Here is a 26,151-nt window from a genome sequence, read left to right on the forward strand (position 1 = left end):
TTTTATGATTTTTGTGTATCAGTTAAAGTTTAATTTACATTCCAAAAAATTCTGTGATTCTACTATTTCCAATTCTACAGCTATTATTTTGTTTTTGTTTTTGTTTTTGGCACCAGGGATTGAACCAGGGGCATTTAACCACCAAGTCACATCCCCAGCACTTTGTTGTATTTTATTTAAAGACAGGATCTTGCTGATTTGCTTGGGGCCTTGCTAACTTGCTGAGGCTGACTTTGAACTGAAGATCCTCCTGCCTCAGCCTCCTGAGCCACTGGATTGCAGAATGCACCTCCAAGCACCTGGCTTTTGCAGCAATGGTTGACTGAATAAGTGAGAGTTCAGTCCTCATTGTCTTTGGAACCTAAGGTCTGCATGCTAGAGGAGAGTCTAGGTATACAACATAATGCTAATTGCACTGAAGCTGACTCTGGAATCACACAAGATGGGATGGGGGGCAAGAACTGGGGATTGAACCCAGGGGCGCTCCCCCACTGAGCTACACCCCAGCCCTTTTAATTTTATTTTGAGACAGGGTCTCACTAAATCACCCAGGCTGGCCTCTAAGTTGCAATCCTCCTGCCTCAGCCTCCTGAGTTCCTGGGATTTTAGGGGTGTGCTGGCAATTCTTTTGGTTCTCGTTTCATATCTGTTCTTCTCTAATTGATGTCAGTCGACAGGGAGCTTAAGTCGTGAAATAGGGGCAAGATGCTTTCAGTACACACACCACATTTTCAACAGCTCTCTTTCTCCCACTGAATCACCTCCCTGTGGAATCTGGTGGCTCCAGCTGACTCCGCCCTTCTCCCCACAGCCCATTCCATTTCTGAGGCCTTGCCCTGCCATGCTGGCTCTGCCCTCCTCCTTCCGGGGCTGCAGCAGCTCCACCCGAGGCAGCACTGCCTCGTAGGAATGGTGGGGAGAGGTGGGCCTGGGGCCTGCAGAGCACCTTCCTGAGCTCCAGCATGGCCCGGGCCCCCGCCTCCTCCTTCCATGGCATCTGCTGGGCCTCCCTACCGTCAGACACCCAGCCCATAGCTGAGGCCTTGGCACTTGCTACAATTATTGTTTTCTTTCTGTCTGCACTTTGGAATTGGTCCATACTTTGCACATCTCTCATCTTCTACATTATCCCATTTTCTCTATCATCCTTGCTTTTCTTCCACAACCCGAGCAACCCAATGGAGCCCAAGAGGTTTCCGTAAGCTGAGGGACCACAGGGTGGGCAGAGCCAGGCTGTAGGGTGTGTGGGCTCACTGGCCTCCTGTGCCTGGTGCCATTCTGTGAGGCCCGCCTCCTTTCAGAGCCTGCTTGCCAAGGGCACCTCGGAAAATTAGCCCTTTAACACATCTTTTTTTATTGGTCTCAATACAGCATCAGCAAAGGTAATGTTTCCTTACTATGTCAATTTTCAAGTGAGTTTGCTTCTTTCTATGACATCCATTCTCCATGAATGAAGAATTTTTTGTACCAAAGAAATCATGTGGGCTATGACAGAGAACCCGAGGGCACCCCAAGGTAGCTTGAGCAAGGAGAACCTTGCCTGAACAAACATGAGCTGACCAAAGGCCACAGAGTTCTGTGCTGGGTTGGGTGAGTATTGGTCAAATCACTCATGTTCCTAGCCAAGTCTGCCTTCTGACCTTTGACTTAATGAGCCCGTGGGAAGGGTCTGGTGCAGCCCCTCCCTGGGGTGGCTGGGCAGTGCGTTCCCTGAGACCGTTCGCACGCACCTGTGTCCTCCACAGGAGAAGGCATTTGAGCGTCGCTCTGGTCCCACCTTGAACTCCAGAAGCTGAGAAATGAGTACTCCGTTTCACTCTGACCAAGCGCAATGCATGTCCTCAGGATGGGGATTCCAGTGGGGGACCAGCTGGCTCGCTTGCACAGGTTGTGCTGTGCTTCCTGAGAGGTCTCCCGCCCGCCACCCGCTGGCTCACGTCCCCCTTTCTGTCCCCTTCCTCTCCCTGTTTTTGTCTGCCTTGCTTACCACCCGCCCCATCCCTCTCTCTCTCATGGCTGATTTTGGACTGGTCACTACTTTTCCAGGCTTTTGTTTCAGAAACTAAAGGTCTCATTCCAATCTCCTCTGAGTCTAACATCTGTTTATGCTCTTATTTCTATTTGGGAAGTAAGTGCATTTGGGAAATGAGCTTCCAATCCTATAAACCGAAGTCGATTGTCTAAATTGCACCGCTGTCTGGAGTCAGTGTGAACGGTGGGGAGCCCATCCCTGCTTTACGCGGCCTGCACAGAGCCGCACCACGTGCCTCCCAGCCTTCGGGGTTCTTTCCCAGCAAAGCTGAAAGTCGCTTCAAGGAAAAGCAGCCCGGCCCATGAGTGCCTGCATTCAGAAACGGTGCTGCAGAGACACACAGGAACCACCCTGGGGCAGAGCTCGCATCAAACACGGACGCTGCAAGAAGAGGTCTCTGAAATCAAGCGGAAGCCATGGAACATCCATCTTTGTCATCACCACACAGACAGGAAGGCCAGGGAATGGGCGGCAGAGTGAGTCCAAGGGAAGGCCCAAAACCAGAGATGCTCTGTAGCTGGAAAGTCAGGAGGCAGCACTGCACACCTGGCCAGCCTGGGGTCCAGGAGAGGCCAGGAGGAAAGAGCAGGCAGGACGCTGCGCAGACTGGGTTCTGAAGCTCACGGGGCGGAAGCCCTCAACTCTCTTCCTGTGGCACACACCACGGGGCCTCCAAAGAGAACCGAGGCCACAAGCCCACATGATGACAAGCACACACCAGCCCAAACCTGTCCACGAGGAAGATGGACCAAGGCCACACTGGAGTCCAGCACAGCCTCACCCCAGTGGCCAGTGTCCATCCACTTGGGAAGCCAAGTATTTACTGATGTCTGTGTCTGTGTGTAAAGACATGCCGAGCCTCGAGTTATTGCTGCTACTTTATGCTCCTCTATCTGGGCATTACAACGGACCGGAGAAATCCAGCAGGCTTGCTCCAGGGTGAGATGGACCAGGAAGCCTGTGGATTCTGGCTGAGAACCAGGCATGGCCATCCCCAGTCAGAAGTGTCCACAGAGCTGCTGGAACACAGCTGGCTTGAGCTGAGGGGCCCTGAGGGCAGCGATGCAACACTTTACCAATAAGTGTTATATTGGTCACGTTTTGAGAGAATGGTGCTCAAGATGTATGGGATTACATAAGATGCATTGTTAAGCTGGTGTCGCTGTCTGCGTTTTCTTCTCATGTCTAGATACTAGGAAAGTCTTAGCTACACAGGAGCTGAGGCTGGCTTTCGGTTTGCTTTTGAAAGTGACGTAGATCCTGACTCAGGGCCACTGTTGGGGTGCTCAGAGGCCGCTCTTCTGAGAGGCTCCTGGCAGATGCCTGGAATCTGGTCCTGATGCCACTTGGAGGCCGCTATGTTCATCTCAGAAGTGAGAAGATAGAAGACAAAGGCCTTTCACTCCATAATTGGGGGAGAACACCTGCTGGTAGGCATATTAGAAGATAAGGCGGAGCTGTCCGTTATCACACACTGACAAGACCCCTCATTGAGACACGTGGTTCCAATGTTTCTCCTCACCCAATTTCTCCCAGCTTGAGGTCACACAGGGCTGGTGCCCAGAGAGCTAAGGTGAGCTCAGGTTCCAACCTGCTTGCTCCATCTGCTCCTGGTGGATTTGGATTAGGGGCAATGAATTCCCCGCCTGGTGCCTGGGAGTCAGCGTGTGCACTTGGGAGACGAGAGTGCGTGGAGCTAAACTGCCACAGGATCCTGTGCGTGAAGGCGCTGCCCCACAGAGAGCCCCGGGCCCCTGAGGAGAGCAGGAGGAGGCAGGGGCAGAGACCTGGACCTTGGTGGAGGAGGTCCGCTGGGGCCAGGCACTCACTGAGAGGAGCCCTGGGGACCCTGGGCTCGGGCGGGTCCTTGAGTTTGCGTTTCACGCTGTGCTAGTCGAAGGCCTTACGTGCGAGCTGCGGAAGCTGGTGGGAAGATGCTGTGCCCGCAGAACGCTGGGGTGGAGACCCGGAGGTGGCATGGCCGCCTGGCGCCCATAGACCAGCTGGCCAGGTGCAGTCGCTCTGCTCAGGGGTCCAGAGGTGGCATTGAGGGCACCCCTCTGCCCTTCCGAGACCTGCTCCCTTTGCCTCCAGCCAGCATTCCGGTCAGTCGTAGAGTGACCCCAAATGTCGCCGAGAGGTGCGGTCCTGGGTGTCCTGCTGGGCACCTTCCTGTCACCAGCGCGGCTGAGCCTGGCATGTGTGGTGATGCCCCAGGAAGCCTGCTCTTCACGCCCTTGCTGGGTTTGGCAATGACTCTCCCTCCTTTAATGACCAGGCTCAACCCCTCAGCCAACACCGGAAGCCCTGTGGGCTCTCCTCGCACAGTAGCTTTGGGATCAGGGTGACAGCAGAGAGCACAGGAAAAGCAGCCAGCCATCTGCACACACACATCTGGTGGCCACTATGAGCCCGTGAGCCCGCCAGGCGCAGGCTCCTGTGTCCCGAGCAACCTCGCCTTCTGGCCACTGGAAAGCTGTGTCTGGCCAGGAATCTAGAGCCAGGCAAGCACTACCTGGGGTCCTTTCTGCCCTGTCATTGCCAGGGAGGGCAGCCTCACCTGGGTGAGGAGGCTGTGCCTCCTGTTTGGGTGGTGGAATGACTGGACCAGGGCAGATGGTGAAGCTGTGCTGGGCTGCAGCTCTGTCCCAGAGGCATGGAAACCTCTCTGGGCCTGGCTCGCTCTCGGGGTGAGGTCTGTTGCCTGTGATGGAGCTCTGTCGACTTTCTTTGGTAAGAACACCCCCACTTCAGCTCCGGCGCCTCTCTGCTGTCCCGCAGGAGCTGCGTCTTCTGTACTAGCAGAGCCAACGACTGAGGGGTACCATGGAGACCCCACCCCAAGGCCCCTGGGAGGCTGCTCCTGTGAACTCCTGGCACCCCACCTTGCTGGTCCACTCAGCAGGGCCTCAGGGCCAGCAGCCCACCTCGAATGCATCTTCTACGTCTCTACCATGGGAATCTGAAGCAACATGGGGTCACTGGGGGCCACTGAGCACACGTCACCATCCTCTGACCAAGCAGTTCAGATGATACTACGGTTCCCAGGAATTAAGGGAACCAGGGTCCAGCAGTGCCCGCAGGACTGAGGCCTCCCTCCCCCTCTGCGCATCGCCCCAATGAGCAGCTGCAGGCCCACCTGGGAGAGAGTCTTTCCTTTCCATGGTGCTGCCACCAGGTCTTCCCCAAAGGCAGCTTGTACCTGAGAGGCTCTGGGTCTGCAACGGATTCATTTCTGCAATTGGGTGAAGAATCTGGAATCTCTGTGGCAGAAGCCATTTCCTCGGCCCCTCAAGTGGAGCAGATCCTCTGCAGACCAGCCATCCAGTTCAGCCACGTGGATGTGGCCAGCAAGTTAGACTGCCATGACTGAGGACGTCCTGTCTTGCCGGATGTTCTCTGCCAAGTGAAACCATGGCCCTCGATTTCCTCCACCCCCGGCGTTGATGTGTCTGCACGCAGAACTCTAGTGTGGAGCACTCCGTGTCCTGGGCTGCACGTAAACACAGCTGGATGAGCAGGAAGGCAGAGTTCCAGGCGGTGGCTCGTTAGCAACAACGCCCCACACACGCGGTGGAACTGGTCTCCCCACAATGCTGCCACCCCACAGAAGCGCTGGCACTGCCTCTCCTCCTACAAAAACCTATTGCACTGCCCTGAGCCTGGTGCCACTGGAGAATCCTCGAGGTCCGCGCCTCTTGGTGTGACCAACTTGGGAGTCGGAATTTAGAATGGGCAGGCCCTAGCGGTGGGCTGCAAGCCACGTCTGACGTAGGAGAAGTAAAGAGCAAGTCCAATTTACCACCTACGGCAGGAGGTCTTCCCTGTCTGCTGAGAAGGTTCTGCTGGGGGAGGGGCCCAGGAAGGAGGTCCCTTTGGTGAGAGTGCTCCTGGCAGCCAGGCCGAGAGGTGGGGCCTGGGTTCTCCGCCCCCGACTCTGCCTTGGTATCTGTTCCTAGTGACTTTTCCTAGTGACTTCCATTAGGAAGCTCTTCTAACGCGCTTGATGATTATCGGTTTTCAGTACAACTCCAAATATGACCGACGGCCTAAAATGTTTCTTTCCTTTTTTCCGCTTTAGCGGAAACCCTCCCGTTACACACCTGGCCTACACCTCTTACCCCTGAGCCAGAGCATCAGTCCCTTCCTGGAAGTCACTTGGCTTGTGTGGGGATGTTAGACTGAAGATGTAGAGAGAACAGAGATATGAAGACCCCAGATGGTGGGGGCTACAGTGGAAGTTCGCAGGGATTAGTGAATTTATTGAACTACACACAGTGAATTGAATAGTACTTTTTAAAAATAAGATTGTAAATAATGTTCTCAAAATTATAGATTTAGGGGTGAGATAAATACTTTTTATAATTATCTTAGTTTGCTAATCATTGGAACCTTAAATTCTCCATGTTCTTTTAGATCTCAGAATTATCTTCCATGCAATTTATACCTATAAAATCTTCCAAAAAATGACTAGTTCTATAAACTCAGGCCAAGGAATTTAAATATGGACGCTGAAGATTGGGCTCCCTGACACCGGTCTTGGTGAAGCCCCACAGCCTTGTCTGCTCCAGGTGGTGAGGAAGTAGCTCAGGAGGCGCAGGAGGGCCAGGCACCCCTTCTGGGCTTGCCACTCAACCCCGCCTCCTGCTGTGTCCCCAGGTTCTTCCCCCTTGCCTGGTTGGCACCTTGGTCTTTCCTGTGCCTACTCACTACTAAGCACTGGAAAGAGGTTTTGACCAGTGAGGCCAATTCCTCGTGGAGAAAATGGGCTTCCCCCTTGATGATGGCTGAGCATGTGATAAGGCAGCACTTACCTGATGCACCTGTGCGTCTGACCTTGCCTGTGTGTGAGGGATGGGGGGTGCTGAGCTGGGGTTTGCACAGTGCACACCTGATGTGGCTCCATCTGGGTTCCATGTCTCAGCCATTGACCGCCCCCCTGTCGTGAGGCCCATGGTTTACTACTGCCTACCCGTCTAAGGGTCCCCACAGGTGTGTAGCCCCCAATCATTCATGCAGACATAATTGTGAGCAACGTCACACAGATTGTGAGCTTCCTGTGGCAAAATACAGATAGGTCCTCATCACCCAGGATGTGGAGGTCTGCTTGTGTCCCCACATCGAGGGCGACGGTGGTGTCTGAGAAAGCATGGAGCTCCTGTCCATTCACCTCATGCTGAGACCAGAGTCTGCATGTACATCTGAAGAAGAGAAAGGAGCATGTACTCCCTGCCTTTGGGAGACCCACCTATCACTAGTGGAGCAACAGGACACCCATGCCACAGAGAGGGGACAGCCTGGGGCCTAGCCTGTGCCTTTCACAGCTTCACACACAAACAGGTCTGGGATTTGTTATTACTCCCTGTCTTCTTTAGAAGTCCTATCCATTGGAAGGGACTGTACATTTGAATTTCTTTTCTCTTACAAGTAAACAAATAAATATAAAAATGAAATTAAAGGAGACAAGCTATGCTTTTTCTAACACAGAAAGGACTGAATCTGTGCAGTGAACTTCTAAGTGAGTGCAGCATGAAGTATATCTGTAACAATTTAAGGAAGTTTGGTTGACATTTGATGAAGATCGTTCCATCACCTGGCTTAACTGCCAATCATAGGTCCTCATTCATCCTGCAGGGCTCACAGCACCTCTGCGGCGAGCCGTTGGTCTCATCTTTCAGAGATCACTATTCTAGGTGCAGGCACAATGTAACTGCAAAACAGACTGGAATGTGGTTCTGTTGGTGCTCTGAGCCTCGGGATTCCGCCTCCTTTCCCTTCTCTTCCCCGTCTGAGCTCCGGCACCTCCAGTGCTGACGGTCAAGCGGAGGAAGTGGGAGGAATACCAATGCCCCTCCGGAGCCGGAGCCCGAGGAGGCAGGCGCTGTCGGGAGGCAGGCTGAAGGCAAGGCGGGGGCGGGGGACAGGGGACGGCGTCCTCTGTTGCCCTGGACTTCAGGGCCACCTCACCCTGAGGTACGACATCAGAGGCTGAGGCCTGCGGAGCCCCTGAGGTCCCCCACCGCTCTGGGAGGCCAGAGCTGTGGGAGCACATTGCACACCCACGCATGCGTGCCCACACAAGTGTGCAGGGCCCTTATCTGACACTGTATTTTCACAGACACGCACACGTGTGTGAGAAAGATACTTACACGTATGCATCTGTGATTTTGAGCACCATGGCTTACTTAGTATTAGAGATTTCCTTCTTAGTGGGAGATAAGCTTCAGGGAAACTAACGAGGAAGCCGAATCTATTGCTAACAGACCCAAGCAGACTCCTGGGGCCTGAAAGAGGGTGATTACAGGCATGTGGGCTTCGAGAGTGTCCTTATGACTTGTAGATTTTATTTTTAAAGTGCACTTGGAGATCCTAAAGTGCCATCCATGCTTAAGCCTGAGGCAGTGTGTGGGGCCTCTGTCTCACCTGGCCCCACACACCTTCATGGGGATCTTGTCGGCTTACGTTTCTTAGAGGAATGCTTTGTCCTTCACAAGATGGAAGCACACCCCATTGTTCTGCAGTCGCCATCCTACGGTCATTTCTGGAGTCCTCCTTACTCCACGGTGACCACGCGACTCGGAGAACTGTCCGTCACCCGTGTGGCTGGGAGTGCGGGAGCTGAGCAGCAGGGTCGTAGACACGGGAGAATACATGCTCCCATTTTTTTCCCACCGACTGTAAATGATTCCTATTCTTTGCTTCACAGAACATCCGATGTGGTGCCCAATCAGCTGAAAAAGCTGCGTGGACGTCATCAGTTCTGCGAGAGGGCGAGGAGGCGGCAGCTGCGTCGCTGTGAGCCGAGTGGAGTCTCCATTAGGGCAGCTGTATTGATTTCTGATTCACACGCGGCGGAGGGCTGGAGGGCTGGAGGGCAGGAGGAGGAACCGCGACTCAGGCAGGAATCACAGGAGACAAAACCGGCAGCTAGATAGGCAGTAGCTCCATGCAAAAATCATGCATCTGTCACCAAAAGGAGAGAATTCAGACAAAATCTGAAGATGGTTTACAACAGAATGAAAGGTATAAGAAAAGTACAGGGATTTCTGACTGATTCTTGCCTCTCATACTCAAGCCACTTTTTCATGAGAGTTGATAATGGTCTAATTTTCAGAATGCCTTAAAAATAAAAATTTGACATAGATATTAGCAGTATAGTTGTTGAGGGGATCTTAAAGCTGTGCCTGAGAATTCTGAAGGAAGCCTGAAGATCTACTTTTGATACATTGTCAATAAATGTTGCTAGACCATTGTACCTGGTAGTGACCTTCCATCTTCCACCCCAGTTCTTTGTGCTGTGTGATACCGTGACAGAGATGCTGTCTGGCTGCATATGGCTTCTCCCCAGCTGCCTTCCAGCACTTCCAGCTGTGATCCCAGGAAGCACAGCAGCAGAGTCCTCTCAAGGTCTTTGCCTGGAATTTGGCTAGGAAGAATTGTACCTGGGGTGTGAACATGGAGTCCTGTTCTGTAGGCGACCCTCACCCAGGCTCACTACCCGCCGCTCTTCCTCAAAGGACAGAAGTAAGCTCAGTGTTGAAACAATGGAGTAAGGCAGTCTGCATGTGAGCACTGGGAAAGTGGAAGAACGGAGCAGTCCGGCCCTTCCCATGGCACACGCCACAGGCACAGGCACACATGTACAGCACATGCCAGTCAGCTAGAGGAAAAGGGCGATACCTTTTTAAAAACAGGCAAGGCAGCAAGCCATTATCAGCAAGAGCTATATTGAGCACGCTTGCCAGACAGGCAGCAAAGCCGAGCCCCAGTTCCGCCCAGACGTGTGTCTTGCCATTTTCATTTTAATCAGCCTGCTCAGGACGGCTGCTGATTCATTTTGCAGGATGTCCCCCTGGGAGCCAAGGTGGAAGCCTCGGGCGAGCTGCTCTCACATCCATGCAGCGCAGCACATCAGAGAGCAGAGCGGGGAGGAGGCGGAGGAGAGAAGCCTTCCCCACGCCCGTTCCAAATTTCAATATGGCTAGTTAGAAGATCCCCCATGAAACCCACTCCAGTACAAAAACCATCACGAAAGAGAAAGAGAAGGAAAAAAGTCACATTGTCGTTTCATTTTCCAGCCACCCTCCCTCCACCACATACGCACTTTCACCAAGTGGCTGGGATTCTGGTCTTCTTCACGGTCACTGTGAAGTACACACACACACACACACACACACACGTGCACACAGACATACGTGTGTGTGTGTGTGTGTGTGTGTGTGTGTGTGTGTGTGTGTGTAATTTACCTGGTGACTGGCTGGGGTGGTGTACCTGATTTAGCTGGAGACTTTGATTTGTAGGACTGACAACCTTATTATGCAGTGAGCTTATTATTGATATTATTCTGCTCTCGGTTGCCATGGCCACCTTGTGAGAGACATTCAATTTTCTCTCTTCCATCATCATTATCTATGAGGCCATCTGTTGTGGAAAATGAATTCAGCCTCATTTGCATGACTGATAAGCAATTTTTTTTTTTATCTATTTAACAGAAGGTCATATGCCGGGGATTTGGAGCTAGTGAAAAAAAAAAAGTGTGGAGCAAGCATGGGAGAGGGTGAGTGGGGCTCCAAGCCGGGGACAGGGAAGGGGAGCGGGTCCCTCAGGCCTCCACCGTCCTGCCGCAGCCGTCCTCCCTGCCCGGGCGACATTTTTTTTCCCTGAGCCACTGCACGCTGAGCAGAGGGAGAAGCCTCCCCTGCGGTCCGCCAGGAACCGCTGGCTTCCACCCGCGGTGGGTGGGTGTCTTTCGTGTTTTTATTTCCTGGACCGTGGGTTATGATATCAGAATTCGCTGAAGACAAAGCAGCCCTTCTGTCTCTGGGGGCACGCGGTTCCTCCTCGTCCTCCAGCGTGGGGACAGGCTTCCTCCTCCCCGTGTGCTCTGAGCTGGCTGTCATTTGCAGGCGAGCGGTGTGGTCGTGTTGTGAGGTACGTGACGCTCGTTAGGTTGATCTCGGGTCTTGGTGGACAGACTCCGTGGGGCTGTCTTGCGGGGGCTTGTGTGGCAACCCTATTGTTCGCTCCTTTTAAAGTTATTTTGTGGCAAGGCTGGCAGCTCAAAGGTTCCTGAGCCGGAGGTCTGTGGTCCACAGGAGTCTGTCTTTAATGCAAGACAGTGCTAGGTTGCATGTCTAAAGCATGATGCTGTTTATAAAACAAAACAAAAACAAAAACAAAACCTCTCTGCGAGCATAGCGCTGGATGGTGTGAGGATCCCGCAGCAAAACTTCCCAGACTTCATGGGATCACTTTACATACAAATGAGGCAGACAGTTTTACTTGAGTGCTGTTAAAGTATTAGACATTCTCCATGCTCTCTCTGTCTGATTATAAAGAGGAAGTTGACTTATATTCTTGAAATTGAGAAACTCAAATAAAGATTTTTAACAATAATCTCCATGTTTGAAGTTCATAATAATGAAACAGCATTTCACCTTAACAAAAAATGTCTTTTAATGCCACTTACATAAATAAACTAAAAGTTTAAGCTGCTTCAAGATAGATTGGAATAAAGCAATGAAAATAAATATTTAATGTTCATATGAGAGTTAGCTATAGAGAATATAGAACACAGATTTTAAAATCAGCAGCAATTTAGTCATGGCACTTTCTTAAACTACTAAAATTATGTAAACTGTAAACGAGCATGTTATTTATTAAATTGGGTGAAATAGTTTATGTAAGAGCTTTCTGGTTCCAGTGTTTATATTTTTCACTGAACAAAATTAACATCACAGACAAAAGCAGCCCAACACCACCCTCTCAGGCATAGCAGGGTCTAATTGTTCAACTTCATAAAAGTCATGTAGCTTTTCAAACAATAGATAAAGGCGTGTCTTACATGTAGAAAAAATGTGATTATTTAACAATTAAAGTGTTTTGCACAATATTTCTTTCTGTAAACAATACCATTGCATTTCTATAAGTTTTCACCTCTCAGAAACTTTGACTTCAAAGTGTTGCTTGTGCATTATAAACGCTGCTAGTGACATCTACCAGAAAGAAGTTTGCTTTATTCTCTTGCCCTCAAGGCGCTTGTGTGATCCAGTCACTTGGAGTGAAGCACGCAGGTTGCTCGGTCTCCCTAAGTCGCACCTCAGCCTTCCACCTTCTGCTCTGGAGACAATGGGCCCCTGCTGATGTGCTCAATGCTGCACATTTCCTGACTGCACTTTCTGAAACTCTTACCACACCACCACAGAGCTACTGGAAGCAGTAGCCCTTGTTATATAATCCTTCCTTTCCTTAATCAGCCATATTTTTTATGCTTTAGCTTGATTTCAATAAGAATAAATTCATTTTCCATGTTCGTTACATGTCTAGAAAGTTTAAAACCACAGAATTTGGATAGTTTATGGAGGTTACTTAAAGTGACATGAGTTTCTCAGAGGACTGTATCTAAGCAACAGCAATGTGGTGCCTGGATCTATATTGCGATAAGAAGGATAGTGTTCTTGCCTTTAGATCTGTACTCGTAGTTCTAAGATCATAAACAGAACTGTCAACTTCTGAAAAGCCTAGGAGGTACCACAGTTGATTCCCACCCCCCAACAAAAAAAAAGTTAATTACCAATCTTGGTTGGATTCTTCCTCGCCTTCCTGACATTTGACTGCTGCTAATTCACTGATTAATCTCATTAATGTGATTATAGTGGGATTTGGAGCTGGCTGCCATTGTTCTGAGACGCTGCTATTCAGCCTCAGCACCGCCACCTCATTCCGTTTTGCTGTGACTTCTCAGCGGCTGGCAGAGCCAGCCATTGTGAGCAGGCCCTTGCCTCCCTTTCAGCACCGGGAGCTGTCCGCACTGATAGTCCTTCAGCAGGGAGGGCTGGGGCTGCCAGGCAGTGTGGAAATGGCTCGCTTTCATCACCTTAATGATCCTGCCGTGGAGGCAGAAGCAGGAGCAGCCCTATGGCCACAGCTGGTTGTTTTGAAGGTGGTGGCAGCAAAGATCCCTGTACTTGAAGATGGTTATTTTGTAAAGACCTCCCGGCTGCCATTATATACACATTCTACTCTGCTTTCGAAATTATCAAGCATATGAACCTGGACAATCACTTGTGTGTTTATAATTGTGGTTAGAAAACTGCAAACTACCTTCCAAATAAAAATATGTATTCCAACATTTGCAGATATTAATAAAATCTCGTTTTTGAAAGCTGAGCAGGGTTCTCTGGTGTGAGAGTGAGACAGGAAGTATGCATGATACTCACCTCCCAACTTCTCCGGAGGGAAGCTCACACCCAGCAGCACAGTTATGCCAGTTTCATAAATTTGTGTCAGAAAGTGGGACCACGGTCGAGGGCCAGTAACCCGTGGCCACGTGTGAGTGACATGCAGAAATCCTTAATATCTGTGAAAACATGATTTCTGGAATGTGTGGGCACTTTCAGAGAACGAAAGTCCTTTAATAGAGCGCTTTCATTGTTCTTGTTATGCTTTTAATACTAATTTATTTATTTATTTTTTACTTCTTGTGTTTTTTTACTCTTTTAAAAAATTTTTCTCTTTTGTTTATTCATGTAAACTAATCATTTCACAGATCATTTCCCTCTGTTTTCTGTAAACTTTCAGGGATTAGGGTAAAAAAATAAGTTATTTTGCAACTTCAAAGCTTTGTAAAGATTTCCTATTTGTTCAAATTGTACTTAAAATTCAAAATATTGAATTAATAGTCTAATTATTTGTTCACCTGCCTTTACACATGCAATTTTTTTTAAATTCAATTACTTTTACAAAATAATTTTGTTCAGTAAGTGATATTTTTAAGGTGATATGTATAAACTAGACATTCCAAGTCTACCTATAAGCCTGTCTAATTGGAGAAGGATTGTTTTAAAAATACTTATTATAACCTCTGAAGTACTTTGTTTACTTGTTACGCATTTTATTGGCGCCATCTTTGACTTATAGCAACTTGAAGTTCTGCCTGTGTTAAAGTATTTGACATAAAGCCTCCATCTCGGGGTGAGAGGGAAGCCACAATGCTCCTGCAGTTGGAGTGAGCTCAGCTGGGAACCCCCTTGGTCCAGAGCCACAATTCCTAATCAGTCACCAGCTTTTCCAATGCACCTCCCTGTGCCAGGGAGTCTACCTTGGTGGAAACTCTCACCAGAACTCTGCCCAGAATGGCAGATGAGAGAATGCTAGGTGTGCTGTGCTCTTGTAGTCCAACCATTGCCCGGCATGCTATGGTTGCAAGGGCAACCAGCATGTCCTGATGTTCAAGTTTAAAGAGCCTTTTTCTTGACTATTTATTTTTCTTTTAAAAATTGTGTAACCTTCCTTGAAAGGAAGTAACAGAGGATAAACTTGAACAAAAACTGAAAATGACTAATACATGTTTTGCCAAACTCAGTCCCTCCCTACCCAGTTCCATGATGCTGCAATACTGCGCCTGCCTTTGACACACGTTTATTCCAGACTGAAGACAAAAGGGCCACAAAGTTGCAGAATAGAATACTGTGTGTGTTTTCCGGCCCTGGCAGGGAGTCAGATCCACATAGCATGAGTGGCTGGTACTAAAAGCAAGGCATTTTAAACTGACATATTCCACATATTAAAATCACTGCCTATTAATGGCCATAACTTGTGTGAAAAGTGGTGCTGAGTACTTCACTGGTCAGTGGTCTGTTGTATGGTCCTCCTGACATCCGGCACTGTGAGGCAGCAGCCCAGTGTGTCCGGTCAGCCTGGGTTGCAGCCTGCAGTGGCTCAGTTTGCAGCCCTGTGTGTGCCCTCTGCCCCTGCCTCCCCGTCTCCTGTCCTCTCTTCACTCTGTCCCTGTTTGTCTCTGCCTCTCTCCCCTTCACACCTGCATTGTTCAAGCGTACACTGATTTTTCTATGCGTGTTTCCACAATGAGACTGTTTTTAGCATTGACATCGTAATGAGTCCCCAGGGTACGTGCAGAAGTAGTCAGAGATGGCAGAGAAAATGTAAGCCAGGTGTTATAAAACTAGAAAGAATGCATAAAGCCTTATTTATCATGAGAAAAAATACTGATCAACACAGCCATATTGGGCTGTGCCATCAGGAAATTTTCCTACAATATATGTCCCTCAAAAAAAAAATAAAATAAAAGAGGAGAGAGAGAGAGTGAGAGAGAAAGAAAAAAAGAAAAAGAAATCCCTGCTCCCCATGTGGGGATTATCAGAAAGTTGGGAGGGGGAGGGGACGTTCCAGCGGAGAGCCAGGGCCGTGGTGCCGGGAAGGTGGACCTGCAGGGTGTTCCCTGAAAGCCTTCCCTGCTTCCAGACTGCGGAGGTTTCTGGCAGGGCTCGCTGGGAAGGGAACTGTCCCCTGTAGCAACCGGTGAGCCTGGTTCCCCTGTGAGGCGGCCGCGGTCCTCAGAGGAATCACCTTTGAGACCAGGAGGGTGTTCTTGGCAACTCAGGACTTCCATGTCAGTCTCCCCGCGGGAGCCTCCGTCGCCCCGCGCCGGGGAAGCCTGCCGCGGTCAGTCCCTCCCGTGGCTCTGGCTGTGGACGAGCTGACGGAGGGGAGTCCTGGCGGGCGGGGTGAATGGATGGAAATAGAGGCAACTGCGCCCGGCACGTGCGGTGGGCTGTCCATGGCAGGCAGGGAGCTGCGCCCTGAGAGCAGACCGCGGAGCGGGCGTGCGGCTGGGCGCCCCGACTCTTCCGCGAAAAGGTACCGCTTTCCTTCTTTCAGGGGTGGCATGCGAGGCTCGCCCGCCTGGTGTGCTGGTCCCCAGCTCTCCTGGCTGGCTTCAGACCTTCTCTGAAGTGCTGGGCACCGCGGCTTCCACACTGCCTGCCCCGCAGCTCCGTGGGCTCGCAGTGGGTCCCGGAACCGCATGGTTTGGGAGCGATCCGCCAACAATGGACCTCTCTCGGGCACCCTTGGCCGGCGGCCGCGTGCTTCCTGAGTTGTTGCTAACCGAGTCTGTGTGCCTGTGTGCGCCGGCGGCTGGGGAGGGGGAGTGCTGAGGTCGCCTTCAGCCCTCGGGTGGCCCTCTGGCCAGGGTGCTTGGGCGGGCTTGCGGAGCGCAGAGGCGGCTGCTGCCACACCAAAACATTCTTTCTCAGCTCGAGAAGCCATTTATAAAATCAGCACTTTCCTTAAAGAGAGGAAAATGCTAATGGAAGTCATGTATCTATGTCCTCTTTTGTATTTTCAAAATCTTCCTGGGTTCTATCTTTTCCGAGTAAACTTTTTCTTGTATTTTTTCTTTAAGCAATACTAAAAGGTTGACAGCATTGTAACTTTCTTAGAGAAAGAGTTCTGTCTCCTGTTTCAAAGGAAAATGATTTTTTAAAAAAAGAGTTCATACTGAAACAGAATAATATCGTGAGGCTGGCAACCAGAAGAGATTTTGAGAATCACTTAGAGTTAACCCTTGAGTCTCCTCCTCCCAGCCCAAGAAGTGGTGGGGGGCCTCGGACCCACTTTGTTTTGTTTTGATGCAGCGTGGCTCAGAACACCCCAGGTTCAGCTGACTTCTGTGAGGTTTCTTTGGCCACAGCACAGATCTACCATAGCATCAGTGATAGGGGAGGTATTTTTAGATGTATTACCTAGCTGGTGGCTGGTAGCAGCCTGGCTTTGGTGTTTACAGTTCTCGTCTATTACATTAAATACAGCACAGCACATGATACACATTCTGCTCTAGAGATTTAGGGGCCTGTGGGTACAATGTAGGAAGCATACAGCATACATCCCAATCTTGTCTGACTGTTGCAAGCTTCATAAACAGGAAGGTTAGAAATGACTGGTTTAATCCATAGCCGTAGCTTGAAAAACACCTAGATGAGCGATGAGTTTCCTCCGGGTAGGATGTAGGGGTGGATGTGTTTGTGTGGCTGAAAGGATGCAGCCTGAGACAGGGTAAGTCAGCTCTGTGCTCCTCTTGTTCTGCGGCAGAGAGGTGGTCTCCCAGGGAACGGGCGCTGGATGCAGAGCCCGGGCAGGACTGGCAGCCGGGGCCGCCTGGCTGCCGCCTCCTAATGGAGGCTGCCCCGGTCCCCAGGCAGAGCGCTGCACGCATGCCCGTCCCCCGTCGTTTAGTGGTGTCAACTTATTAATTTCCATCTCCGACTTCAGGCCTGTTAGTTTCCTGTCTGAAAGCATTATTACTTTTGTCCATGTGGCAAAATAATTAGCATACAGATGAGCAGCGGCCCTGTGTCTGCGCCGGTGGAGAGAAGCTGTGCGCTGGGAAGTTGATTGGATGAATGGGAACAAACGGTGGGCGTTCAGAAGCATCGGGAGAGTTTGTAGTCCTGGAGCAGGTTGGAGCTCTTCCCGGTGAGTCCCTGCGACGGAAGGCAGGGTGGCGGCCGTGGGGGCCACGGCGCGTCAGAAGATGGCTCGGCCGGAGGTGCCCAGTGGGACTGCAGGCGAGGATGAGCGGTTGGGACCACTTTGTGGTGCAGTTCTTCAGGTTTCTCTTTGATATCCCCTGCAGGTAAATATGTCTCTCCTCCTGTTGTTTCCACAGCGAAGGCTCTGCTTCCCAAAGTGGAGCAAAGTTCAACTCCTTATGGTCAGTAACAAAAGGGCAGGCATCTGCTGGTGGCATGGGGTGGCCGCTCCGTCCATCTTCCTGTGCATAAGTCTGAAGTGAAAATTAACTGTTTAGAGATTATTGTTTTCAGAAATTTGCAGCAGCCATTATTCAACGTGATTAATTAATATCTTCTGGAACAGTGTATCGAGATCAGCAAAATTAGCAAACATTTCAATGAAAGCACAGACTAATTAGTTTTGACTAGTGTATATTTTTCCTAGCTGGAAGGTTTTAGCTCATCTGAATAGTAACTTACTGGCGATTGTGAAAATTGAGCTGAAGTTTCTATTGACGGGAGAATCTATGGATAGCAAATACAGAAATGAGCTCAGCCTTTGGTGTTCTCAGTGCTTTTCAGAAAAACAGAGATCATTTTTGCAAATCAGTGTCCTGAGTTGGGAAGAGGGAGTGGAGCTGCTGGACCCAGCACCCTATTGTCAGCAGTGACTCGGGTTTCTTACATAATTCCGGGGCTGTGGGGCTGTGGTGTGGGTGCTTGCTATTCAGTTAAACCCACTTTCATCAGGGGATCCACTGGTAAATAGTTCTCCCCGTCTTAGCAATCCCCATTCTCCTTAAAAGGCAAGGTTTCCATTTAACTGACCTAATTATATCGTCTGCGTTTAAGGTGGAACTCAAGTAGAAATTATCATCTTTTACTGTGTTTTTTTCAATGTTTTAGATCATTTAATGCTTTCACTTGGCTTTTATTTCTAAGTTCTTTTAAAAAATGTTGCTCTGCGTTGGTTTGCTTTAGACAATGACAGTGAATATTGACAGAAAAAGACAACTTTTTTTTTTTTTTGAGGGGGTGCAATTTCTTCTGTTTAAAAACCTATGCCTTTTCAAATAGGAAAAAATGCCTTCAATGAACCCAAAACCTCAAGTCCAGACATTGGGAAACATATTAACCCCTCAAGGGAAGCTGTGAGCTTGGCTTTGATCATTTTCCTGGTTGTATTACAAGTTTCTGAGTATTTACATTGAGCAGTATTTTTTGCATAATAGGTGGATTCTCTATTTTTATATTAATGCATATGTATGCACACAAATGTTTGGCTTTCTATTTCATTTTAAATAATCTGGTAAACTAGAATAAGGAAAAAAGCACTGAGTTTTAGAGATGTTCAACCCAAGGTAACAAATACCAAATTGTTCTCAGATTCACAAAGTCTTACCTGAGGAAAGTACTGCTTATTTTTCCGTTGCTACCTTTCATTTTAGAGTTGAGCCAAGCCTGATGTGAGTCAGGCACTGCTTTCCATGTCATGATGGCCATAACTTTCTCGGGGCAGCAGACTCGCCTCTTGTCTTCAACCCCACATGCCACCCAAAAGCAGGGGCACCCAGTGTCCCTCCTCCCTGGGGCTCCTGAGCCGGGCTGCCTCTCCCAGAAGTGCCTCTTTCTTGCTGTTGTTTTTAGGGCCAACATTACGCTGTGAGTTTCCGGTTGGCAGAGTTACTTCATGCCACGCGCTCTCGCTAGTCGGTGCAGCTCGGAGGGCTTGTGCTGAAAGACAATGAAAGGTCCTGGGCTGGGAGTGTGCTGATGTGTGCCAGCCTGGAGGTCTGGCTTCTAAGGGAATGTTTCTCTGTTTAGTTTCACTTTTAGGTTGAATATCAACTTTGGAAGGAACACAGGCTTCCACAGCAAAATTGTCTCATTCATCCATAAGATTCCAAATAATCGTCCAAATATCCGGGGTTCTGACCTGGCTGCTGCGTGTGGGTCTGTGTGGGGATGTGTGGTCCCGGTGGGGGCTGCTCCGGGCCACGCATGCTGGGTGCCCTTGTCTTGGTGGGGTTCCCACCGACTGTAAATGGAAAACATGCAAACATTTCTCTTTCAAAATGTTACTCGGCCTTGGTTCCTTTAACATTTGGTGCTCGGATGTATTTTTGCACCCTTGGAAGCACACAGGCCATCCCTCCGTGGTTTCGTGAGTGTGTGCCCGTGTTTCCAGAGGCCCGTGTGGGATGTTGTGTGCAGGCTTGGACATCGGGCCATAGGGTTGGTGCGTGTGCTGTGGACATACGTGTGCTCTTTCGTGGAGTTGGAGAACTTCGTGACCCAGTGTTACTCCCTGGCTGCTGTCTTCTGAAGTCGCACTGCTTGCATAGCGCACTTGATTGGCTTTAAAGAAAATCACCTCAGGGACGTTGGACATTTGCCTGAGAGATTTTCGGGTGAGGGATGTCAGGCTCTAAACCAGACTCCCCGGGGTTAGGAGTTTGTTGGGGCTTTCTTGGCACATTGACAAGGGTGCTCACTCCAGGGGTCCCAGCTCCAGTACTGCTTTGAGTGCACCTTCAGGCCATGGTCCCACCTGGACCCACACCGGCCTTGCCCCTCAGTGCCAGAGGCAGGAAGCAGTGGCGTCTCCCAGAGGCCGGGCTACGTTGGGCCCCACCGCCCTTCCTTGGTGCAGGCATTCCACTGGCCTTTGCCTTCTACACAGAAAGCTGAAGGCACAGAGCATTGTCGCCACAAAACAATGCTAGCCAGACTGGTGGTGGAGATAATCGAGTCTGCAGGGCACCCCATAGAGAGCCATCAAATCGAGTCTGCTCTGGAGCTGTCTGCTAGATTGTGAACCTTCAGAAATCAATGCTGCATCTGCCAGTGGGCCCTTTGGTTCACTGAAACTCCCACCTGCCTAATGCATCTGGGCAAGAGCTTTTCAGAAGCCAGTTTCCTTCAGGATAAATTTAATACGTCTTGAGGGCCAGGCGCAAGCAAATTGATTCTATCTCTGCACCAGGAAAACTCATAAACATCTGTAGGAACACAGATTTCCAGCAACCCAGGATTAGAGGGTGCTATTCTGTGAGATATTCCCGGCCTACTCCCTTCATCCCCGTGCCAGCATGGCGTTTTTTAATTAGGAGGTTGATTAAAAAGGGCACGGTCGACCACGGATGCACGGTCCTCTGGCATCCCTCCAGCTGTTTGTCTGTGTGGTAGAAAGCGCTGCGCATCACCAGTTGCCGGGAAGAGGGGCAATGGCTGGGGACTAAGCAGGGAGGAAGGCCCTGCCGTGAGTGCTCACGGCAGCTGGATGTGGCCTCCACCCCGCAAGCCTTTTCTGCAGACAGTCCTGCTGCTCCCTCCGTGACCCGATCACGTGCCCTTTGCAGATAACCTGGATGTGGAGCAACTAGGTGTATCACTGCAGGGATTCTGGCTCTGGTTTTCGGGGTCGACAGGCCGTTTGCGTTTTCAGACTTTGCACCTGGTTTTGACCTCAGGTCTGTAGGCTGGAGGCAGCGTTGGTGGTGACTGTAACAGTGCAGGCTGCCTACCCCCCAGAGGAAGAGGTTTTGTTTTGCCTTCTTCTCTCTCCCCCTAGGGGAAATTCCTTTCTGGCTGGATTTTTTTAGGGCGTCAAGTATATTATCACAGGAATAAAATTTTATGCCTAATTGTAGTGTTCCTAAGGCTAATGTGGTGTGAATAGTACCATGTTATGGATTCATCCCCGTCCCTCCCTCTTGGCGTTTGAGCCCTTCCCCAAGAGCAAGTGTTTCGGAGAAAGTAGAGACTGATGGCCACCAGTAATTGACCAGAGACCCCAGGGCCCTGAGGCTGGGGGTGGAGAGGCTCTGGGGCTTTCACAGGACCTCGAGGGAGCCTGCTCAGGGCTCAAGGCAGGAAAAACATCCTCACCCAACTGGCTGCTGGGCAGCAGGTTCCTCTTTTGTTCTGCTTCCCTCTGAACCTCCCTGCAAATTTGCTAATTAGATTCTGCATTTGAGAAGAGTTCGGTGCTGGGCCTGCTGGAGTCAGCAGCAGTGGTGGACAGCCGAGGGGTTCTCAGCATCTTCTCTTAGGAAAATCTGTCAAGGTTAATGCTGAAGACAAAGGATGTGGGCCTGGAAGTGGGTTCTTCTCACCACTGTCCACCGAGTAGATGATCCACACCACATGCTAGATGGAGTCACTGCTATGTGCAGAGCCAAGAGAAGCAGAGCTGAGCGGGACAGACTCTTGCCCCACGCACACAATACCTGTGAACCTCAACACACCCACGGCTCTGAAGAAGGTAGTTACAAACACCTCCAGAGTAACTTGTCCTTGAATATACTTCGCAATAAATCAGGTCACTTTCCTGACTTCAGAAGGGTATGCCAAGCCTTGATTTTTCATTCTGGGATGATTCATATTTCAGGAATACAGGTGATCATTCTGAAAATTAGCACTGAGTTGCATAGCACCGTATAACTCTATTTCTCTATTAATTAAATTCAGGGTTGGGTTTTTGCATTATTTATGATCCAGAGCTAAGTGTTCGGCTTTGTGAGGGTTCTGGAGGGCTAGTTTTCCTTCACCATGGTTTCCACATGTACGTTAGCTGTTCCTCTGTTGAGTACAGTTAGGCCTGAAACACATTTTCTCTCACCTGAGAATGCAGGAGACAGTGAACAGAAGACTATTTTGAGGGAGGAATGTTGGTAAATGTCAGGTGTCTGCTTTGTAATTTCAACCCTTCAAAGCTGTTGATAACAGAAATCAACAAGAGAGCGTTTTGGGTACAGCATGGGTAAGCCCTGGGTTGCTGACTGAGGGCCAGCCTTCTGGAAGCCCCCGGGTGGTGTGTGCTCACTCTGCCTACACCTGAGGCACGGCCATCTCCCCCACCTCCACCCAGGCAGAGGGACAAAGGGGAGCAGACCATGGTCCGCTCACCATTGGCTGCAGAGGCTCCTGAAAGGAGGAAGAAGAGAATTCCAATTAGCAGCTAGTCATGCACCTTAGGTCCTGCCAAAGAGAACCTGCCACATGTCCATTGAGTCAGACCTGGCTGAACATACCTGCCTGTTTAGAATTAAGAATTTTGTCATTAAATCATGTAAAAGACAAGTTAAGTTGGAATTAGCATTTTATATTCTCTTACAGTCTGGAAGTTTAAGTAGCTCAGGCATCAAAAAGCCACATGTCTTTGCTTAAAAATGGAATTCTGAGATTACATAAAGTCAGAGAAATATTGGTTGATACTAGCTACTTGAATAAAACAGGAAAAAATCTTAATAATTTGCTCAGATAAATTTCAGTCTGATTTATCACTTATCCTTTGTCTAACATTGCACATTTGGTTCTGAATTAAATGCATGAAAATTTCCACTGAATTTGCATTCTGAATCTTCCAATATCTTTTGCAATTCTTTTCATAGTACTGAGAAGAAAGGAGGTCGTTTTCCTGCCCAAATGTTTTTTAGCTAATATGCTGGTACTGGGATTTTGTTAGCTCAAAAACAATCCTTCTCCCCCAGAGACGCACACCGTAGTGCAAGCCAAGAGGAGTCGTGTCTGTCCTCCAGGGGCTTGGTGACACACCTGTTTACAGACGGGTTGACCACCTGTTCCTCTAGCTCCAGTTAATGATCAGAACAGGATCTGATCAAGGGTCAGAGTGAGAAGGAGACAGTCAACCTGAGACCACAGGCCCCTCTTTGACATGTGACACTGATTCCCATACGGTGGGTTCTGAGTGTTAGCACACTCGCCTGTGGTGCGTGTTTCAGATCCCGAGGGGGGGACACGTGGGGAGGGGCACAGCCATCCGCCTCACGTTTCCTGCTTTGCATTTTCAAAATCCAGCGGATAGAGATTAAGTCTTGTCTTCAAAGGCGTCGTCGACGTGTGAGGGCTGTTGATTGGGCAGCAGGCACGGGAGAGACGGCCTCTATTAACAGCCACAGAACACAGTCCATGAAGCCCGTGCTCCTGGCACCTGAGGGGCCTTCTCCCCTCCTCCCTCGAGCTGGTCACAGCTGGGTCAGGCACCACCTTGGCCTCTGCCCTCTGGGTCCTTGCGAGTAGCCCCATTTGCTCCTACCCCTGGGCTCTGCTCACCTGAGGGTGGAGTTGGGGGATGGTTAAGATCTGACTAGTGAAGACGCCTGACGGTGCTGCCCCCGGCCCCCGGGCAGCCTGGCCACTGCCCTCAGGCCTGTGCGCTGCACATTCTGAGGAATGTTTCAGGGCACTAATGCCACCATGGCCCGGAGACCTGCTGTCCGCAGGCTTCAGAGGACACTCTCACCACGTGTTACACTTAGTCATCTTTCCAGTTTTATTTTTTCCGTGCTTCTTATTTCCAAGTGAGACTTCCCATCCGTAGTCGACGAGCGATGACGCAGGGCCCCTGTGAAGGTCTGGCTGGGAAGCAGCTTCCTCCCGGTCTGGCTCCTTGCGGAGGAGCAGGGCAGCACGGTCTGGCTCCTTGCGGAGGAGCAGGGCAGCACGGCGCTCTGTCCCAGGGCCTTCGGGGCCATGCCCTGAGGGTCGTCACCACACGGGGCGGCTCTGCGGCACTGCTGTGCAGCCTCGGGCTCGACACCCTGAGCAGAGGCGTGTGGGAGCCACTCCCAGGCCAGTGAGCCGGGGCTCAGAGCAGCGCCGCGGCTGGACAGGGGGGCTACTCCAGAGTCTGAGATCGAGGGACCATCCTGTGCTTCCTCCAGGAACTCGGATATGTGCCTGAGAATTTGCTTTCTCTGAAGTTCTTCCCTCTCTTAACCTCTGTTTGTGGCCATGGTGTTACTTTTCCTCAAGCAAGTGTTCCTAGGGCAACTCAGGATGGTGGTGCCAAACAGCACTTGCCCTGTGGCTCAGTGATCCCTGCTGTGCGGTCTCCTGGCTGTTGACCTTCTCACCTGGCCTGTGGGCAAACAGGCCGTGCGACTAGCAGGTCTTGCCCTGGAACCTGAAGCACGGCCCCTGTCTTCATGACGACCCCTGCTCCTCGAGAAGCAGCTTTTAGGGCGTACCCAGGTTGAGGAGGACCCCTTTCCAGCAGCTAAAATCTGCTTCACAATCCATGTCCTAATTCTCATAGCCCCGAGGAAGCACCCACAATGCCAGACAAAACCTGTGGGTACAAATAAACAGTCAGCCTCACCAGGGTAGCTGTGCACCATCTTCAGCCGGAGTGGGCCTGGACATTGTCCACACAACATCCCAGCAGGAAAGGAGGACCCGAGACCCACAGTGGGGCCGGGTGGGGATGAGAGAGAGAAGAAGGCCATGGCGCGGCTGGACAGGCCTCTCTTCGCTCCCGAAGCCCAGGCTTCTTGACTAGGCCACAGCTTCTTCCCAGGTGCCCGTTAGCAAGGAGGTTCCCGGAAGCATAGGCAGAGCATGGGGGAGGGGCCGCACACAGAGGAAGGAGAACCGCACGCCGCTCAGGCAGGGCGCCTGGAGCCTGGAGGGCGCTCCCAGCATTGAGAATCCTGCAGGGAAGCATCAGGTGCCCCCAGGAAGGAAGCATGCGTGATTTCAGAGTGATACGCACACCCACCAGGTATCTAGATGTGGCACCCACAAAATGTGCACAATTGTTAGTGTCAACTTTCAAAAGTGAAGCTTTTTAAAAATTCATGTTTAGTGTAATGAAACAATCCACTTTTCAGAAGCTCAAGGCGCTGCATGCAGGACCTCTCTGTGGGGTGGAAGTGCTTCTCCTGCTGCAGGAGGTGGGAAGGTAGAGCAGGGAGACCTGACCCTGTACCTGCGCGGGAGGAGAAGGGGAGAGGAAAGGTGAGACCACAGGGCTTCTCCCTCCTTCTGGTATTCAAAAGAAAAAGCGTTCACTGGTGTAGAAATAGCTAACACACCCAGTTAAATATCAAGACACACAGTGTGGCTACTTTTGGATGCTGATTTAGAGCAGGGTGTTGTGAGTCCCTCTTTTGGAAGGTCGGAAGCTCCGTGCAGTTGAGTGACACGCACTCATGCTGTCACACGACTCTAAGCTGTGTATGTGCCACATTGGGAAACGAATGAGACTAGGCTGTGCAAGAGCCCCTTTCCAGTAGGAACTACAGCCTCATGCGGCTGGAGAGCGGAGGAGCTGCAGCTTTCCTGGGTGTCGGTGGAGGCCCTGGAGAACTTCCCGGGTACTCCCTGTGGTCGCGATCGTCAATAGTGAACATACCCATCACCTGTGCACAAGAGTTTCCAAAACTTCACGTCACTTCTTAGTCAGCACACACCAGCCTGGAGGTTTACTGTCTCTCTGGACAGTTCACAGAAAAGATGAAAGACTTCTTCAATCTGGTGGCGCTCATAAAATGGTTCTTTAGATCATTGAAATCTCCCTAAACCAGTTAAGGTATTTAAAGAAATAGTGGAGATTCATACTTTTCCTTTGCTCCAGGATTCTCTATGTCACAGGAGGCATGACGTCAAGACAGGCCATTTCCGACAGGTTGTGTAACAGAGTAATGGGCTGCAGCATTGCTGACAGACTTTGTAGGAAGTTAAGCAAGTCACTCTCTTCAGGTTTCAAAATGGCTTTCAAATTAGCAGTAGCTCCCTGCTTCATAGTAAGACCAAACTTAAATGTGACTTTCAGACAGTGTCTCCAAGAGTAAAACTGTCAATCACATGTCTTACTTAGGTCTCAGGGTAGGACTGAGGCAGTAGTATGGCAGCACCCCATGCCCCTGCACTGTGCTGGCGCCCACGTCCTCTGCCTTCCACTGCCCCTGTGTGGTACAAGTAGGGCCCTTTTCTGTATGGACCCTACAAGACGGGGGCCCTCCCTTCCTCGGTCTAGCACAGTTCGACTTTCACAAA

General features: G+C 50.4%; 1 protein-coding gene across 18 annotated transcripts in view; it reads left to right on the forward strand.

The window, feature by feature from the left end:
• The first annotated feature begins 10,559 nt into the window (after positions 1-10,559).
• Positions 10,560-26,151, forward strand: part of Myt1l (myelin transcription factor 1 like) — a 371,913-nt gene continuing 356,321 nt past the window's right edge. For 4 of the 18 annotated variants that reach the window (XM_047522645.1, XM_047522644.1, XM_047522648.1 and 1 more), the window contains exon 1: positions 17,201-17,468. The gene's annotated coding sequence lies outside the window, so the exon portion shown is untranslated. Of the gene's footprint in view, positions 10,590-10,706; positions 10,964-15,487; positions 15,692-16,731; positions 16,889-17,196; positions 17,469-26,151 lie in introns of those variants that run through there. The other 14 variants (XM_047522651.1, XM_047522643.1, XM_047522652.1 and 11 more) reach the window with 10 other exon arrangements.

The sequence above is a fragment of the Sciurus carolinensis genome, chromosome 13 (assembly GCF_902686445.1).
Source record: "Sciurus carolinensis chromosome 13, mSciCar1.2, whole genome shotgun sequence".
In the NCBI taxonomy this organism is placed as follows: Eukaryota; Metazoa; Chordata; class Mammalia; order Rodentia; family Sciuridae; genus Sciurus; species Sciurus carolinensis.